The 19,006-nt window shown below is 34.9% G+C and overlaps 1 long non-coding RNA gene across 1 annotated transcript; it reads right to left on the bottom strand.

Annotated features, from left to right (window-relative positions):
- Window positions 1-3,960: 3,960 nt before the first annotated feature.
- Window positions 3,961-6,594, bottom strand: LOC115963028. The gene is made up of 3 exons (XR_004085671.1): window positions 6,192-6,594; window positions 5,278-5,384; window positions 3,961-4,305 (listed from the first exon to the last, which is right to left on the bottom strand). It is a non-coding gene; the product is annotated as an uncharacterized LOC115963028 (long non-coding RNA).
- Window positions 6,595-19,006: the final 12,412 nt, after the last annotated feature.

The following is a 19,006-nucleotide window of genomic DNA, read 5'->3' as shown; positions in this document are numbered from 1 at the left end:
AATATTTTACATACTTAAAACATTTGACAAATTCAAACAAAGATAGTTAATCACAATTGGCACAAATTGGCTTATCCAATAGTAAATAATTAATTTTGTAGATACTAAAAATATTTAAAATACAAAAAAAAAAAAAAAAAAAAATCAAATAAATACACAATATGCAAATTTACGTGATTCAGTTATGGACCTATGGGTGCTCATAAGTGGGGGTAAAATGATTTTTACTTAATTTATTTTTGCACATATATTCAAGAAATAAATAAAAAGCTACCTCAATTTGTTTTTGCATCACAGCTAAATGCAAGATAGTGTTGCCATCATCAGAGGTTTTGAAATTGAGAAAATCCCCATCGTCACTCAAGGATTTCACCAATAGGTCCAAAGCCTTTAATTGGTTGTACTTAACACACAAGTGCAAAACAGTCTCATTCCCATCAAGTACAACCCGAACTAAATCAGGTCGTGCAACAATCAGCTTCTCCACAACTTCAACTCGTCCTCTCATTACTGCATAGTGGAGAGGAATTCTCCCATTTTGATCATGAAACAAGCATGCATCTTCATATATAGTTAATAGATCTTGAACAATCTCGATGTGGCCCTCAGAGGAAGCCAAATGAAGGGGACAACATTTGTGGGAGTCTAATTCGACAGCTAGGCAAGAATTTTGAGTTAAAAGAGTTTTAGTGAAATCAAGGTGGCCAAGCAAAGCTGATATGTGTAATGGAGTTTCAATAAAAGTTTTCAAAGAAATTTTATGAAGGATGCATGGGTCTTTCTCGATCAAAATTTTCAATGTTACAATCAATTGCTGATGCGTTGTAGAGATCAACAATATCATCTCCTCCTTGAATCGTTATTCCCATTCTCTCTCTCTCTCTCTCTCATTTGTGAATTGTTATTACAGGAAGGAAGCATATAAATAGATGGATGATCCATTGCTTGAGCAATTATACACTCTCGTTGTTGGATGACTTTGAAATTTCATGGTCAATGGCATATTTGAGAGAGAGAGAGAGAGAGAGAGAGAGAGAGAAGTGGAAAGGCCGAACCTCACACATTTCCTTGAAGTAAAATTTGTGAAAGTTCAAATAGTGTAAAAACACCCTTGAACGTTTAGACCCCCAATTTACAAATTACCAATTCAAGTTTTATATCAAACAATTAATGTGCGGAACATGAACAAAAACTTAATACAAAATTGGTAAACAATCTATGCCAATTAAAATCACATCTACAGCAGAAAATAAAAGGCAAAGATAAAGGGAAGAGAGATGCAAACACAAGGACAACACACGATGTGTTATCGAAGAGGAAACCAAAGCCCTCGACGTAAAACCTCTCCGTCGCCCTCCAAGCGGTAAACAATCCACTAGAAAATGTAGTTGGGATATATGAACAGAAATAGACCCTCCAAGCCTAATCTACCCAGTGCACCTAAGCTCTCCAAGCTTCTTGCTACAACGAGGTTGCGCCGAACCTATTTCTTTTCTAGCTTCCCGGATTCTGCTACTTGACCATAGCATCAACCAATGTAAATTGGTTCCTTCTTAACTGCTTCCCAGAACACCAAACAGCCCTCTCACAGTAATGGATATGGTGAGAAAAGGTTTTGGTAAAATGCCTCTCAAGGATTTAACAATGGAGAGGAAGAGAGTTGAAGAATTTGATGAGACTCTTATGTAAATATTGTAGATGAATCAATCTTGTTTTACTCTAGGGTTTCTCTCTCAAAATTCTCTCTGAAAGCTCTCTTTCTTTTGTGGGTATAAGGGGTATTTATACTGGGATGAGAATGGAATGTAAAGAGTCAGGTTTTTCAAAACAGGGGTGGCTCGCGGCTTGACTAAGTCGCGAGAACCAGCCGCGCAATAACAGAACGGCCAGTTGTCCTATTTTGTCCTGTAGTGCTCCAGCTAGCATGACGCTTTAACTTCTGGCATGCTTGACACATGTGCTGCTTCTGACGGCTTGCAGTCGAGAGTCACCCGCGAGATCCAGCCGCAAGACTCTGTTTTCTTGCACACTCTTAAGCATTCAACACTTTTATCTCACTCACTACCCTTACAACAAACCCACCTAAATACAGGGTTATTAATTGCTGAAATACAAGCAAATTTGGCACGGAATAAAGCCAACAAGATGATTGAATAAATTCAACCTTACAATTTGGTTTGCTGTAGGTGGAAAATTATTGAATACTCCTCCCTCTCACATGAATTGTGGGTTCCACCATGAATTTAATTAGTGGGACCCACAATTATGTGAGAGAGAGGAGTATGTATTTATGATATTTTGGAAGTATCCAATAATTACCCGCAATAGGTGAGTTCGAAATAAATGTGATGAGTATTATAGAATATGTGATTAATTAACTATTTAGTGTTGGATGGTCTTTTCTTCAAGTCCAGTTTTAATTTCTTGTTGCCAGTTTGCTTGAACTTTTGTTTGAAAAGGTCAGTGTAATATAATATCTAAAGTGAAATTGGACAAAGGCATTTGGCTCAAAATCTCGCCTACAAAAGAAAACTATATATAGAAGATTTTGAGATTGTTTAGTTAATTTGTCTTATTTATTTATTTTAATTTTATTATTAATGTATAGTTTTACATTTTAGTTTCTTTAGATATAAATGTATTTTATTATTTAAATAAAAAAAATTCACAATATAAAATATATCAAATGATCAAATAGAAGCACCATGCACTGATATTATCTATTTCATAGGAGCATTAAACTAATATTTATTTATTTTATTATTTGTTTTACGTTTCTCACTGTTTATAGTTTCCAAAAATCTATATTGAGAAGACTTTTTTATTTGTTTAGTTTGGCATATTTATTTTATTTGTTAATGCATAATTTTTCCTTTTAAAACGTTTTAAGATAGAACTGAATTTTATTATTTTTATTATTATTCAAATGAAAAATACAAAATAAACTATATCAAATGATCTATCAGAAGCACCATGAACTAATACTATATATATATATATATATATATATGAGAAACCATTACATATTTTAAAAATATATGGTTTAAAAAAAGTGTAAGCTAACACCATATATAATTTTAATATTTTTTTAAAAAGTGTATAATTGTGATTATTTTTAACTAAATCCATGCATATATACACAAAGATAAACACACGTCAAATTTAATTACATAACTTCATTAACTTTAATTGTCATTGGAAAAAATTTATAGTCAAATTTAAAGACCATTATATGTTTTCGTTGTGCATACAATGTAATTTACATTGTATCATTTAATGTAAAAGAAAATTTTCCCTAAATTTAATAGGATAACTTGGTATATTGTGGATAACGAACTAGATAGTGTGAGCTTATCTTGACAATTGCAACTTCTTTATTGGAAAAACTACAGTTCGTGTGAGATTAAGCTCATTTCCATTCTCTCTCTCTCTCTCTCTCTCTCTTTCGTTTGTGAATTGTGATTACAGGAAGGAAGCATATAAATAGATGGATGATCCATTGCTTAAGCAATACACTCTCATTGTTGGACGACTTTGAAATTTCATGGTCAATGGCATATTTGAGAGAGAGAGAGAGAGAGACCCTGACAAGTGGAAAGGCCGAACCTCACACGTTTCCTTGAAGTAAAATTTGCTTTGCTGTAGGTGGAAAATTATTGAATACTCCTCCCTCTCACATGAATTGTACGTTCCACCATGAATTTAATTAGTAGGACCCACAATTATGTAAGAGAGAGTTGTATGCATTTATGGTATTTCGGAAGTATCCAATAATTACCTACGGTAGGTGAGTTCGAAATAAATGTGATGAGTATTATAGGTTATGTGATTAATTAATTATTCAGTGTTAGATGGTCTTTTCTTCAAGTCCAATTTTAATTTCTTTCACGTTGATCAAAATTGAATAAGCTGATGCAAAATATAAACACATACACAATTGCATTAATACCATTAATATAATTTCCCAAATGATTTTTACAACATGTTCTAATATATTTTTCTAAATTCTTTTACAACATGTATAGCTAAAACTTTTTTAAGTTGCAAATCCAGCCCAGAGGGTTCACTCAAACAAAAGTTAAAGTAACACAATAACATCGAAAATGAAAAAGGAGAAATGTCAAAAGAGATTTGATTGGAATAAGGTGGGGCCATTGATCCTAAGCCAAACATCTGATATTGCAGTTACTTGTCTTAAAGAAGTATGCAGTTTTCCAATTTTCAAGAATCCAACTTTATTCTTTTACCATCAAATAAGGCCTTGAGCTTCTCATTACAGTAGATCTCCATCTTATCTGTAAGATTCTATAGGCAAGAAGCAAGAAAATATTTCATCAAAACATTAACCAAAATTCAAATCAACAAAAGATGAAGAAATTAAGGTCTACCTTGTCAAAAAAGAGGTAAATAAAGCAATAACAACTACGTTAAGTATTACCAAAGAAATGGAGTTTTATATATGAATGCGATTCCTTCACATATCAATAAAATAACAACTCTTTTCACTTTTTCTCAATGTGGACTAGATTGCCTCTATTCACTTCCATTAGAAAATCCCAACACTTCTCCTCGCCTACATGACACATGTAAACATTGAATTTACCCCAAGATCTAATGATGTTACCAGCATGAACTCACAATCAAACTACAATCAACTAAAATACTAAATGGCTAAAAAATTAAAAAAGCAATGAAAACTCTAGCATGCACTCTTAGTAAACAAGACATTTCAATGTGCCAAAAATTCCGAGTATGCACCTCTTAGTAGAACGCAAGTGATTCCAATCCAACTTAACAAACCCCTTTGAAATCCAAAATATTTTTGGGATTCTATAATGGTGTCCAAACTCTAATGGTGTCTAAACTCTTTCCATGCGCTTAACTACTACACATAAATTAATCCCATCCTTATGTAGTTAACCAACAATCTACACTACACAATGACTTTTTTTACTTTCCCAAACACAATGCCACTCTTTTTAGTTTTCATGTTTGGTCTTCGGATGGAGAGGGAATCAAGTGTGTCTGAGACTTTGATATTGTTGGCTTTGATTAGTTTGATGCTTATGTGGCAGCATTTGTCCTTGGTTTTGAGAATCTCAACCCTCCCCTTAAAAATTTAACATCATGTAAATCTTCTTCCCTAACATAGATATTATTTTACTATTATTAGATGCCAAATATCCATGATGACAAAGACATATACCAATCACTTGATGTCAGATAAAAAAGACGAAAAAGGATTATTAGTATGGAGTACAAAGGAACTAAGTTTACCTTGTATTTATTTTCAGTACTTTTGGGCCTTGTCTTTGGCTCCTTATGGCCAGCTTTTCCAAGGTGGGATAGAATCCGTATCACACATGTAGACAAAACCAGTAACACTGCCAAAAAACAACAATAGATGGACAATACATTTTGAAAAAAAAAATTCCCAAATTCTTAGCATATACTAAAACCAATTAGTGTGATTGAAATACAATGAAAATTGAATCACGGTATGTGATATAGTTGGATATACAACTGAAAACTAAATTATTAACCATGCAAAATTTTTATGTTTTCTAGTTGTGAGCTAATTAAGGGAAAAAGATCGTGCAATAATGCACCAATCTAACACCATGAGATGTGCCTAGAAAATATTCATGTCAAGCATATTGTATCATGCACTGTTTAAACTAATTAATTGGAAAATGATCTCCTAAATATTGAGCACAACTCCTAAATATTTAAATCCTATTTTTTTCTTCTAAAGAGCTGAAATAAACCCAATAACAACCCAATTACACACCGTAATGTAAATTTCTAACACGTTCCACCAAAAATAAATAAGATTGAAAAAAAAAAAAAAAAAACTGACACATGCATTAATACAGATTAACTAAAAATTCAAAAAATCAATCAAAACCATCACTGCCAACATAATCATTCAAATTAGAGATAAGTAGCCAAAACTGCATTCATTGAGAATAAAAAAATTACACAACCTCAAACTAAGTTTACAAAAATTAGGTCTACAAATTGCACAATATAGATCCAATCTACATACAAGTTTAGAAAATTTAGGTTTACAAATTGCACAATTCAAATCAAAACCCTATCATTTGCCCAAAATTTCCCAAGCAAATGAAAAATGAACCTTCTCATTAACAAATTTTCAATTTCACAATAATGAATGTGAAATAACTAACCTCCCTGCTCTCACGTGTACGAGTTTGAATGTCCAGATCAGGCACTTGCGGAGACCTAAGGAGAAGCGGCATCGGAAGATGCAGCGCCGTCGAGGAAGGAGAGGAATCTGAAACTCTAAACGTACACGATCAACATCAAGATAAGGAGCAATCAAGAGCCGATCTAGGTCTCGCAATCGGAGAACGACGAGAGCAAAACGAGGTAGAGAGGAGAAAGAGAGGACTACGGATATGAAACTGAGAATGAGAGAGCTGTTGTACAATAGGGGAATAATAAATAATAAAATATTTCTATTTACTTTTTCAACGTTTATACAACCGTTGATAAATACTTTCCTTTCTTCAACATTTTTTTTAGTGACGTTGATAAAAGTATGTGGATTTTCGTGGATTTCCTTCCTTTTTCAACATTTTTAGTGACCGTTGATAAAATTATGTGAATTTCCTTCCTTTTTCAATATGTTTTAGTGACTGTTGATAAAAGTATGTGAATTCTTTCTTTTTAATCAACGGTAGATTACAAGATAGAAACTTAAAGCTTTTATTAACCTTTTTCAACGTTTTTTAGCGACTGTTGATAAAAGTATGTGGATTCTCTTTTTTTAATCAACGGTTGATTACAAGTGTAGAAACTAAAAGCTTTTCTTGACATTTTTGTAGATAAAAATATGTTGAAAAAACTCAAGTTTGTTGTAGTGTATTAACTAGAGGCTAGTGGTGCAAAAGCAAGAAATGCAAGGATATAGATTCATAATAAAGGCAAAGAGAATATCCATTAAAGTATTGAGCAAATGGTACATATAATTGTCTTCAATGCCACATAACAAAGTGGGGAGAATAAGGGAGGTGATGAATAGGTACTAATCGTACCACCATACACACAAGCACCTACTATTTCCCAAGTCAAAGTAGTAAATATGGTTATTGAGTTAATTTCAAGACTTGAGAGTTGAATTGAATTCTCCCCCCCCCCCCCCCTTTTGATTCCATGTTTTGAGATTTCTAACATATTAGGGATGAACTTATTATCCATCTCTTCATAACAATCAAAGCTTTTGGTTGTTAGATGTTTAAAAAAATGGCAACCTTAAGCTTTGTTCTTAGTTAGATAATAAGATTAGTTGTTTTAATGATTATTTCGGGTAATTCATTGACCAAACTTGATTTTTGTGTTTACCAAGGGGAATAACCCCGTAAGGAACTTGCTAAATATGTGAGAACTAGTCAAATTTCATAATGGAGTGGTGATTTGTCAATTGACGGCTCTTCACATTGCAGCTCATCAAGCCCATCGTTGGGTAATGGAAGAGATTTTAGAATATTGTCTTGATTGTTACGAACTAGTTGACGAGAGAGGCTGGAATGCACTCCATTTTTTCATGAACTCATCTAGTATAGTAATTGGGATGTCATTGGAGCAAAGTACATCCTAAAGTTTTATTCACTCAGCAACCTTTTAAATGAAAAGGATGACCACGGGAACACACCTCTCTGTCACTATTCCAAATCATTGCTTTATATAAAGGATGTCATGTGTCATGGCCTTCAACAAACAAAACCTCAACGCTTACGACCTCGCTTTAACTAGTGAAGAATTGTCTGATAAAAAGGTAATGGAAAATTTAATTTTATTTCATGGGATATTTTTTCAAATGGAAACTATGAGGACATTGTTTCCTTTTTTTCCTTTCCGGTGTTGCATATTTATTTCTTATTTATATTTATTAAAAAAATCAATTAATATACTATATAAAAGAGATGTAAATTACAAATAACTCCTTTTGATTTTGACTTGTTTTCAATTCAATCTTATAACTTTAACTTGTATAATTCTTCAATATCATCCTTCCATCAACTTTCATTCAATATCATATATATTGTTAAGTCCATCAAAACTATGTTATTTTGCCACGTATAAGATCCTAAAATTTATGGGAATATTGGACAGAATACTAAATGGAAAGATTAACTTGAAAAGCCCGTAAAAACCGATTTGTTTCTATCATGAAAGAAACATCCCAATACCATTTGGTGGTGGACACACTCATTGCAACCGTGACTTTTGCAGCAGGTATTACCATGCCCGGGGGTTTCATAGGTCAAGAAGGCCCACACCCAGGCTTTGCAGTTCTGACGAGTAATACTGCTTTCAAAGCATTTATTATTACAAATACCATAGCCATGGTGCAATCTTGTTCTGTTGCCTTCATCCAACTATTCATGCCACTATTGTTTCTCGACAAAGATCCTGGAGACTTTTCTTTCCTACTGGCCTTCTGCCTTTCGATATCTGCCATGGGAGCAATGTTGCTGGCATTTGTTTTGGGCACATATGTTGTATTAATGCATTCCTTGGGTCTTGCCATTGCCAATTCTGTCATCGGATTCTTCTTCTTCATCCCCCTCTTTTTCGTAAGTATCGGATGTTCACGTTATTTACTCGAAATATTGAGTGTGAGTATATTTTAAATTTCTGTAGACGGAATTAGTTTTTCCATTTCCATGTGCTTGCGAACCAGTGTAGTATCCGGAGACTGTTACGTAATTGGTACAACTGTTTCAGTTTTTGCATCTTCACGCTTTAATTAATTTTTCAAATTGTTCCTTGTAAGACTATTTAAATTCTGTTGACTCAGTGTGGTTATTTAATAAGAATAATTTTGATTATCAAATGTTTGAGCAACTAAGAGCAATTTTGTAATTAATTAATCGACTAGTGCTGTAACATAGGCAGGTCTATATATAATTCGATGCCACCCCTCCATAAATGCAGGAAAATGGTTTAGGCTAGTTAGCTAATTACCGAGTCAATCTATCATATTTCGCAAAAACCAAAAACAAAAAAAAAAAAACAAAAAAAAGTGTCAATCTATCATAAATTATACAATATATACATTTTTTAGAGTTCTTTATTATATATGTCTTTATTTTTCTACCAGTTGCGGTAGAAAAATACCTCTGGATGTCACTCTCACATGAGATTGATTGTGAAAATATTAAGACTTTAAAAAAACTTTCAAAAAAAAAAAAAAAAACTTAAAAATAAATCAGAGACACACACAGCACAACACCAAAAATTTACATGGCTCGCTTTTAGCCTACCTTCATGGATAGCAATGAGAATAAGAAGAAATTTCACTAGCAAATTTAAAGAATACAAAATGATGTAGAGGTACAGTGAAAAAATCCAAAAATATACCCAAATAGTTTTTCTTTAACTCAACCAACAAACCAAGTTAAATACAAATTAATTCACAGCTCTCTGCACACACTCAGAATAACAAACTACATCTCATGTATATACTACCCAAAAACAAAAAAACAAAAAAAGTAAACCTAACCAATGTCAGCAAAATGATCCATGCAAGGAAGTCAAGCATTTAACCTAGGTCTAAACATAAAAATTTAATCTTGCATTTTATAAAAGGTGTGCAACACAAGTGTGAAGAAACAAATCTGATCTTGCATCTAATAGAGGCATGCAATTCAAGTCATGCTTGACGAATCTCCACTTACCTTGAAATGAATCAAGCCTTACAGACAAAATTTGCAGACTGTCAAATTTAATCAAATTTCTCTCCACTTTGTTAGACTTGTCTCAAGCCATAAATGCCTCAAGTGCTAATCTGCTTGTAATTCTTAGTAAATTATGATTCTTCTTCTTTTTATTGGACTTGATTTTTTCTTTTGGACTGGGTTGACAAGAGTAACATGACTTGTGGGGTTGATCAATGTCTGTACTATCCAAAGCCATGGTTTGGCTTGAAAGGAAAAATGAAAAGAAAAGAGAAAGTCTAGGGACACCCAACTCCATACCCAAATCCATAACATGTTTAAGTGTCACCTTGTGATAACCTAGATTTTATTTATTTATTAAGTTCCTATGTAGGTTTCATGTATAAGTGCTGAAATCTAATCACAAAATGACACCCAAGCAAGTTGTGAAATTGGACATAGATTTATGTGTAGTCATAGTTCTTCTCAAGAAAAAGAAAAAAACCCTAACAAAGAAAAGTACCTGGTGGAATCATTAACAAAAACAATGGCAAAGAGATATACAGCAAATATAGAAAAAAATGAGAAGGTAAGGATATAAGTTTTCTTTCAAAACTATGGGCTGTGATTGGCTATAGTGGCAATGATGGGGTTTAGGAGAGAGAGAGAGAGAGGGAGGGAGAGAGAGAAAGAGATTTTGTTATGTCCATGAGGGAAAGTTTGTCAAGTGATGGGCACATGATCCACTTACAGAAATTCCAGGACACGTTTTTATTTAAATTAAAGTTTTCTAATTTATAGTCCACGTCACTTTAATTAATCACACAACAACAAAAAAAATAGCAAAGTATGTTAATAATAACAAACCATAAAAAACCTACTAATTTTTTTTTTTTTTTTTTTTTTGTGCCCAGGGGAGGAGAGTTATTAAGGAAAATAATAGTAATCAATATTCAAAAAGTTTGTTGATAAGTACTTATTGAAAGAATTTGTGGTAGAAGATCAAGAAATTTGTTAAAGAAAAGCCAAAATTCTTGTAATTTTTATTGTTGCTCATCAAAATAACAGTCCTTGTGCTAATAATAAAGATACTGATAATCCTAATTTAATCTTTTGGTATAAATATAAATATTGGAAAAAGATAGGACTTCACAAAAATGATTATACATGTAGGTGCGCAATTGAACCAATTGAACCAACCTAAGACAAATACAGATCAGGGGTCCAAACATACCAGATCAAGGTTTAGCACATGAATTAAAACATGAATTGAAATACTTGCACCTTAGGATGGCGTGCCAGTGTCTCAAAGATTGGAAACTCCACTCAATCACCATCAAGAGCAAAGACTACTCTTTTGGTTTTGGTCATGGTCAATGGGGTCAAGAAGCTACTGGTCGTGGTCACTGGTGATGGGTGGTGTGCTATCCTGACTCCTAATACCATCTTAAGCATTCGGAAGTGTGTAGGCTTAAAATTAATTACACTAGCACAACATTATACCAATTTGTCCCTCATAAGTATACTACTCATAATAGCTATGATGAAGGAAAACATTCACCTCACATTGAATTGTTAGCTATGACATATTGAATTTATGTAGAAAAAACATGTTTTTTGTTTACTAATAAGCCAACTCTGCATAGAAAACTTTTTGCTTTAATCAAAATGCTTTGTTTCTTTAGAAAGAAAGAAGGAATTAACTCACATGATTCTAAACTGCAACAAAAACAAAGAGTATTGTCTTGCAGGGAAACAAAAGCACCATGAGTTACAGAGATTAAAGAAACATCTAAGACAAAGCAAAATAAAACAATATAGTAGCTTATTTGAAAGCTATCATGATGATGATTGAAAAAGATCTTAACATGACAAAGAAGAAACTAGACTGCCTTAGAATGAAAATGTACAGAGAAGTTCATCTAAGAAAAGTGAAGGTCAAAGGCTTTGTCTGTAAATGGCAGATGAAAGAGAACACCATTCCTACAGATCTGTCATCAAAGCATGAGGTATGCTTTATGATGAAATTTGCATTCAAGGTAATGGACACATGTTTGTGGTACCTTGACAGTGGATGCTCATGACACATGACTGGAGACCACTCTCTCTTTAAAGTCTTCGAGTCTAAGAAATGTGGTAATGTCACTTTTAGTGATGGAAGCAAATCATAGATTAAAGGAAAGGGAACCATCTCTCTACCTAGACTACCAAACATTGCAAATGTACTATATGTAGAAGATCTAAGAGTGAACCTACTAAGCATAAATTAGATATGTGGTCAAGACTTTGTGGTGCTGTTCTCTAAAGGTAAGTGCCTTGTGCTGGATGAATCTAGGAAGAAACTCATAAGTGGTGTTCACACTCTAGACAATTGTTATGGTCTGGTCCCTGATGCTAATATTGTGTGCAATAGTATTCGTTTTCCAAATGAAGATCTATGGCACCAAAGGATGGGACATGCTAGTTACAAACATCTTTCAATTGTATCTAAGCATGAATAAGTGTTGGGGTTGCCAAAGCTCAGTAGAGTGAACAATGTTGTGTGTGGACTATACCATAAAGGGAAACAGACAAAAGCTAAACATCCAAGCACTCAGACATCCGCTACATCTAGACCATTGGAGCTTCTACATCTGGATCTCATGGGTCCAACTCAAATTGAGTCTTTTGGTGGGAAGAGATACATCATGGTTGTGGTAGATGACTTCACTAGGTACTCTTAGGTCATTCTTCTAAGATCCAAGTCAGATGCTCTTGAGCACATCAAAGCCTTGTGCACAAGATTTCAAAATGAGAAGAGCTTAAATATTGATCGAATTCAAAGTGATCATAGTAAAGAATTCAAAAACTCATACATGGAGTCCTTTTGCACTAGATCAGGTATATCTCAAGAATTCTCTGCTCTTATTACTCCTCAGCAGAATGGTGTAGTAAAAAGAAATAACAGGGTTATTCAGGAGATGGCTAGAGCCATGTTGCACAACAAGAATGTGGCTAGAAACTTGTGGGGAGAAGCCATCAACACTGATTGTCATACGGTGAATAAGGTGTATTTCAGACCCGATACCAAAAAGACTCCCTATGAGCTATGGAAGGAAAGGAACCCGAATGTTAAGTATTTCAGAATCTTTGGAAGTACTTGTTTCATTCTCAAGGATAGAAAGAATGTGGGAAAGTTTGACTCTTGAAGCAATGAAGGAATATTTTGGGATACTCCTCTACAAGCAAGGCTTATCGAGTATACAACAAGAGAACCAAGAAAGTGATGGAAACTGTAAATGTTGTTATCCATGAAGCGTAGGAGTCTGGTTCTGAGAATATCAGTGAAGAAATCCCCAAAGAAATTCTTCCTCCTAAGCCCAAGGATATTCAAGAACCTATTGATCAAGAGCCTGCATCTCCAAGTACTCTCGGTACCCCAAGTGTTGTAAAAGGTTCAGCAAACATATCTACCTCACCTGATTTGGAATCTCATAAAGAGAAAGGACCCTCCTCCAGAATTAAGTTGAATCATCCTCCTGAAGTTATTGTGGGAAATATGAATGAACTTATACTAAGAAAACACACAGTTGATAAATGTGTTGCTAACTTTATGTCTTATTCTTGCTATTTGTCTTAGGTTGAACCTACCAAGGTTGAGGAAGCTCTTCAAGATGAAAGTTGGGTGGAAGCTATGTATGATGAACTGCTTCAGTTTCAAAAGAATGATGTATGAACTCTAGTACCTAGACAGGAAGGTGAGCACATCATTGGCACAAAGTGGATTTTCCGCAATAAGACTAATGAGGAGGGCAATGTGATCCACAACAAGGCTCGTCTTGTGGCTCCAGGATACTCACAAATGGAAGGAGTGGACTATGATGAGACATTTGCTCTAGTAGCCCGTATGGAGTCCATTAGGATTCTCCTAGCCCTAGCATGCCATTTAAAGTTCAACCTATACCAAATGGATGTCAAGACTACTTTCTTATATAGGTTTCTTAAAGAAGATGTCTATGTGGCTCAACCAAAAAGATTTATTGATCCCTGCTTTCCAGATCATGTGTTGTACCTCAAGAAGATACTTTATGGTTTAAAGCAAGCCCTCAGAGCTTGGTATGATCGGCTCACACAATACATAGTGTCACATGGGTTCATAAGAGGAAAGGCTAATCAAACTCTCTTCATCAAAAAGGTAGATGACGAGTTGATAGTTGCTCAAGTCTATGTTGATGATATCATCTTTGGGTCAACAAAGGATGAACTTACTCATAGTTTCTCCAAACTCATGCGGGTCGAGTTCGAGATGAGCATGATTGGAAAGTTAAATCACTTCTTTGAATTGTAGATCCGTCAGCTAGAGTTGGGTATATTCATATCTCAATCTAAATATGCTAGAAATCTTGTGAAAAAGTTTGGTTTGGAATCTGCTAGTTCTATTAGAACCCCTATGAGTCCAAATGTTAAACTCACTGTTGATGTCTTGGGAAAAAGTGTTGATCCATCTCTCTATAAAGCATAATAAGTAGTCTTCTTTATCTTACTGCTAGTAGACCTGACATTAGTTACAGTGTGGGAGTGTGTGCTAGATATCATGCTAATCCTAAAGAGTCTCATATGACTACTTTGAAAAGAATCATAAAGTATGTCAAAACCACTGTCGACTTTGGTGTGTGGTACAGCAAGGACACAAATGATGTCTTAGCTAGGTATTCGGATGCTGATTGGGTTGGAAATGCTGATAATAGAAAAAGTACTTCGAGGGGTTGTTTTTATGTGGGTAATAATCTTGTTTCCTAGATGAGTAAAAAGCAGAATTCTATCTCATTATCCACTACTAAGGCTAAATACATCGCTGTCGGTAGCTGTTGCACCCAACTTCTATGAATGGAAAAACTCCTATTTGACTATGGTATACATCAAGAACACCTCACTATCTATTGTGACAATACTAGTGCCATCAATATCTCTAAGAATCCGATTCAACATTCTCGAACTAAACACATAGAGATTCAACATCATTTCATTCGTAAGCTTGTTAAAGATGGTACACTTACTCTTAAGTTCATTCACACTAATGATCAGAAGGCTGATTTGTTCACCAAACCTCTTGATAGCAAAAGGTTTGAATTCCTTTGTCAAAACATTAATGTTATCTCCATGGAATGAGCTTCTCTTCTCCTCCTCCTTCCTCATGCATTTGCATCTAGTTTTTATGCATTGATTTGTTTAACTTGTTTTTGTTTGTTTGTTTGTTTTCAGTTTTTTTTTAAATAAAAAAATATTGAAAAATCATAAAAATACAAAAACAATGTGTTTGTGTACATTGGTACTTGTGTACCTTGAATGGTCAATGAAACAAAGTTTTCTAAACTTTGTATCTCTTGTAACTTGGATGAGCATCTCTATGCACAACTAAGCAAGTGAGTTGTGTGGCTCGTATTTGTGATGAGTAAGATTAAATTATCTCTTGTACTTAACACTCATATCACTTTTTTTGATGCGAATGACTAGAAAATCCTAAGAGAAAGGCATAAATAATCATCTCACCACTGTTGCCAACCAATCATGATATGACATCAATATGCTTTGGCATAGCAAAAGTGCAATGTCAAAAGCTTAACATAATTGGGTATTTCTTTTCTCTCTTTTATATGTCCATGCATGATATGTTTAAAAGGAAATATGCAAAGAAAAATTAAAGCAAAAAGAATCAAAATGCTTTAAAATATGATTGCAAGCGTTCAATCTAGGAGATGTGGGAGTTATAGGATGTACCTCAAAGGTGATAGTCTCCATCAAGCAGTTATGATCGTATGTGAGTTAAATTGATTTACTCATATCTCAAATCGTCATAACATGTAGACACTTATGCAATCTTGTGATGTTTTTCACCCACAACATACAATATTCTTTGCTACTTTTGATACATGTGCAGGTATAATTTGATTTGGCCACCACAAGGAATACATATGTTAATGTATGCTCACTAAACTGTCTTAACTTGTTTTTGAAATATAAAATTGGTTAGTCTTGTTTAGTGTGTGTGTGTGTGTGTGTGTTTTGGATCTATATGCATGACATTTTTCGTGATTGAGAAATGTTTTTGAGAGCTAAAATTGTTGTTTGGATCTTTGGTTGAGCAGCATGCTTAATTGCATTCATATTTGTGTTTTTCTCTTCTTGAAAAACTGTTTTTAAGCAATCTCGACAGCTTCTCGATACATCTCGACAGCTAGGCTATCTATCGAGCTCTTTAGCTTCTTTTTATTGCAATCTTGATAGCTTCTCGATAGCTCCTCGATCCATCAAGAAAGTTTATGTCTTCTCGATAGATGCTCGATAGCTTCTCGATCCATCGAGCCTCTTTGATGTGGAAACCTCTAAACAGATCCTCGATAGCTATTTCTTGCCTTTTAATTCTCAACACTTCTCGATCAATCGAGAATTATGAACTTCTATATTAAGGGTCAGTGCGAATTTCTCTTCACTTTTCTCGGTCTCTCTCGATCCTTTCTGACCTCTCACCTTCCCAAACACCTCTCTTTCACTTTAAAACCTTTTCCCCAAGTGTTCTTCAGTCTCAAGATCACTTCTTCTCTCTGGTAAGACTCCTTCTCATTCATTTCATCGTGCATTTCATCTTTTGTGACCTAACTTTTGGGGTTTGTTGAAAAATTTAGGGTTTTCAAAATTAAAGAGGTTTTTGCAAAATTTTGGGATAGGTTTTGTATATTAGATCCTAAATGATCATGCATTGCATCACATTTACATTATAACAATGTTTCATGCATTTTAGATGTGTGTTTACTTTGTTGCAAACTTGTGTGCTGGTAGGTTTGGATTGGGCTAAGCCCATGATGCTTTTAAGTTTACATGTCACATGTTTATGCATAAGTACCTTTTTTTCATTATATCCATATATTTAATTCTTTTGGTGCTTTTCTACTTGTCTCCCTCTCTTTCCTTCTTTCAGTCTACATCATGGCACCTAAACTGAAATCCACTCCGTCTCGGAACCCTCTTCATTCTGGGGCATCTTCCTTTGATCCTACTCCCCCTCATCTTCGGTTCCGTGATGAGAAAGCCCGCAAGGACTTCTCGAAGAACTTTTCCCGACGAAGCATTCATTAGGAACGCCAAGTCGTTCTATCGGACTTCTCCAATACTAATCTACCCACTATCATTCACAGTAGAGGTTGGGAGTCATTGTGTGGCATCCTGGTCACTTGTCCTTCCATAATCATACAGGATTTTTACTCCAATATGCACGATTTTGATTATTCAATACCACATTTTTCTACTCACGTTTGAGGTATGTGCTTTATGGTCACTCCGGATATTGTATCCGAGGTGCTCCATGTCCTGAAAGTGCCACATCCTGACTACCCCAGTTGTGAGCATCTTAAGACTGCATCTAAAGACGAGCTTATATCTCTCTTCTGTGAGACTCCTTCCTCTTGGGGTGATAGTCAGAACACCCACTGCTCGGCCTTTGCTAAAAGTCCGAGATTCCTTAATATGGTGATGACTTTTGTTCTACATCCTTTGTGACACTATAACTCTATCACAAAGCCTCATGCTCGATTTTTGTTGTCCCTCCTAGAGTATCTTACTATAGACTTCCCTTCTCACTTCATCATCTCCCTCATAGATGTCTATAGGGATATGGCGACCCGTAATAAGCTCATCTTTTCTTCAGCTATCACGAGGATTCTTCGTCATTTTTCTATCTCCTTTCTCACTTCTGATCATTTCTTTGTCATGTGTGCCATTGATGCAGTGACTGTCAGACGGAGTGGGGCCCAGCTTCGACCGAAGTGGCCACGGACTGAGACAGCGACACCTCTAGCTTCTTAAACTTCATCCACATATGCTCATTCTTCTTCTGTGGGCGGTGTGACTCTTGACACTCTCAACGATGAGTTGTGTTAGGTGAACTCCCATGTCGATAGTATTGCACAATGACAGGCTCGCCTTGGTGGCTTTATTGAGTCTCCTACTCCTTCTCTAGAGACTTCTAAGGATGAGGACGATGATGGTGGTGATGATGAGGATGATGGTGCTAACTCCTCCAGTGATGATGAGATGACTGCTTGAGTTACTTGCCCTTTGTCATTCGTGACAAAAAGAGGAAGTAGTTTTAGGTATGAGAGTAGTCATATATTTAGGGGGAGAGTTAGTACATAAGAGATTTTTGTTAGGGGGAGTGTCTATACTTTGAGGGATGTAATGAGGACTATGTATCTTTCTATTCTTTATCTTTTAGATACTTAGTTCTTGTACCTTTGGTCTTGTGACCACTTTGTGATAGCAAACCTTGTACTTATTGATGATATATATATATATGTGATGAGGTTGTTATTGCAGTTCTTTCACCTATCTCTTCATGCGTTGTTTCTTTTCTCTTTTTATACACATGTTTCTTGTATGTTTTTATGCAATCTTTTATTTTTGTTTCACACTAAGATGCCTTGATGAGTTTTGTTTAAAGTGTTTCAGAAATAGAGGTTGTCAAAGTCTTCCTTGCCATGAACTCTCTTCTAGCAAAGTTTTTTAAGAGTTTGTGTTAGGATATATTTTATTGTATTCAACAAGTGTGTATGAGTTGAGTGATTTATGACTTCTCTCGTATGTTCATTTGTTTGTTGTGGTTTTGTCACAGATTGCCAAAGGGGGGATTATTAGGATATATGTGATTCATGTTAGGAACATATGTCATCATTTATTGGCTAATCCTTTGACAAAACGCACTTTACTTGTAATTTGGTAGATCTAGGATGTAGTTAATACTTCAAGAAATAAGGTTTCAAGTTCAAGTGTTAAAGCCATGCAAGTCTGTCTAAGAATTAAGTGATGAAGTGCTGGATTTTAATTCTCGACAGCTAGTATCTATCGAGATTTAAAAAGCTGTTCTAACCCGAAGCTTGACAACTGCTCAATAGATAGGGTATCTATCAAGAATTATGAAAATCAGATTTTCAGTTCTAATTTCATTCTAGTCCGTGAGTATGTATTTGGGCTTTCTTTTCTCACAACCCTAAACATATATAAGGATTATTTTAAGGGTCGCCACAGTTGCACGAGTGTGAAGCAAACAGTTGTTCATGCAAATTGTGACCGGAAAACTAGTTTGTCCTAGTTCTTCTTTCTCTTGAAGGAGCTGCTGTGTTTATACACCGTACAATTTTGTGACCAAGCAACTTCATGATCTTTATTGTATGATGAACTGAAAAACTTTGCAGCCAACATCCTTCTCAAGTTGGTGATTAAGTCACGTACTGCGATCCGCGCATCTATTAGTTAGTCACGTACTGGGAGTCGTGCATTAAAAGAAGAGA

The sequence above is a fragment of the Quercus lobata genome, chromosome 10 (assembly GCF_001633185.2).
Source record: "Quercus lobata isolate SW786 chromosome 10, ValleyOak3.0 Primary Assembly, whole genome shotgun sequence".
Taxonomy (NCBI): Eukaryota; Viridiplantae; Streptophyta; class Magnoliopsida; order Fagales; family Fagaceae; genus Quercus; species Quercus lobata.
The sequence above is the reverse complement of the archived record's forward strand: the minus strand, read 5'-3'. Positions and strand labels throughout refer to the sequence as shown.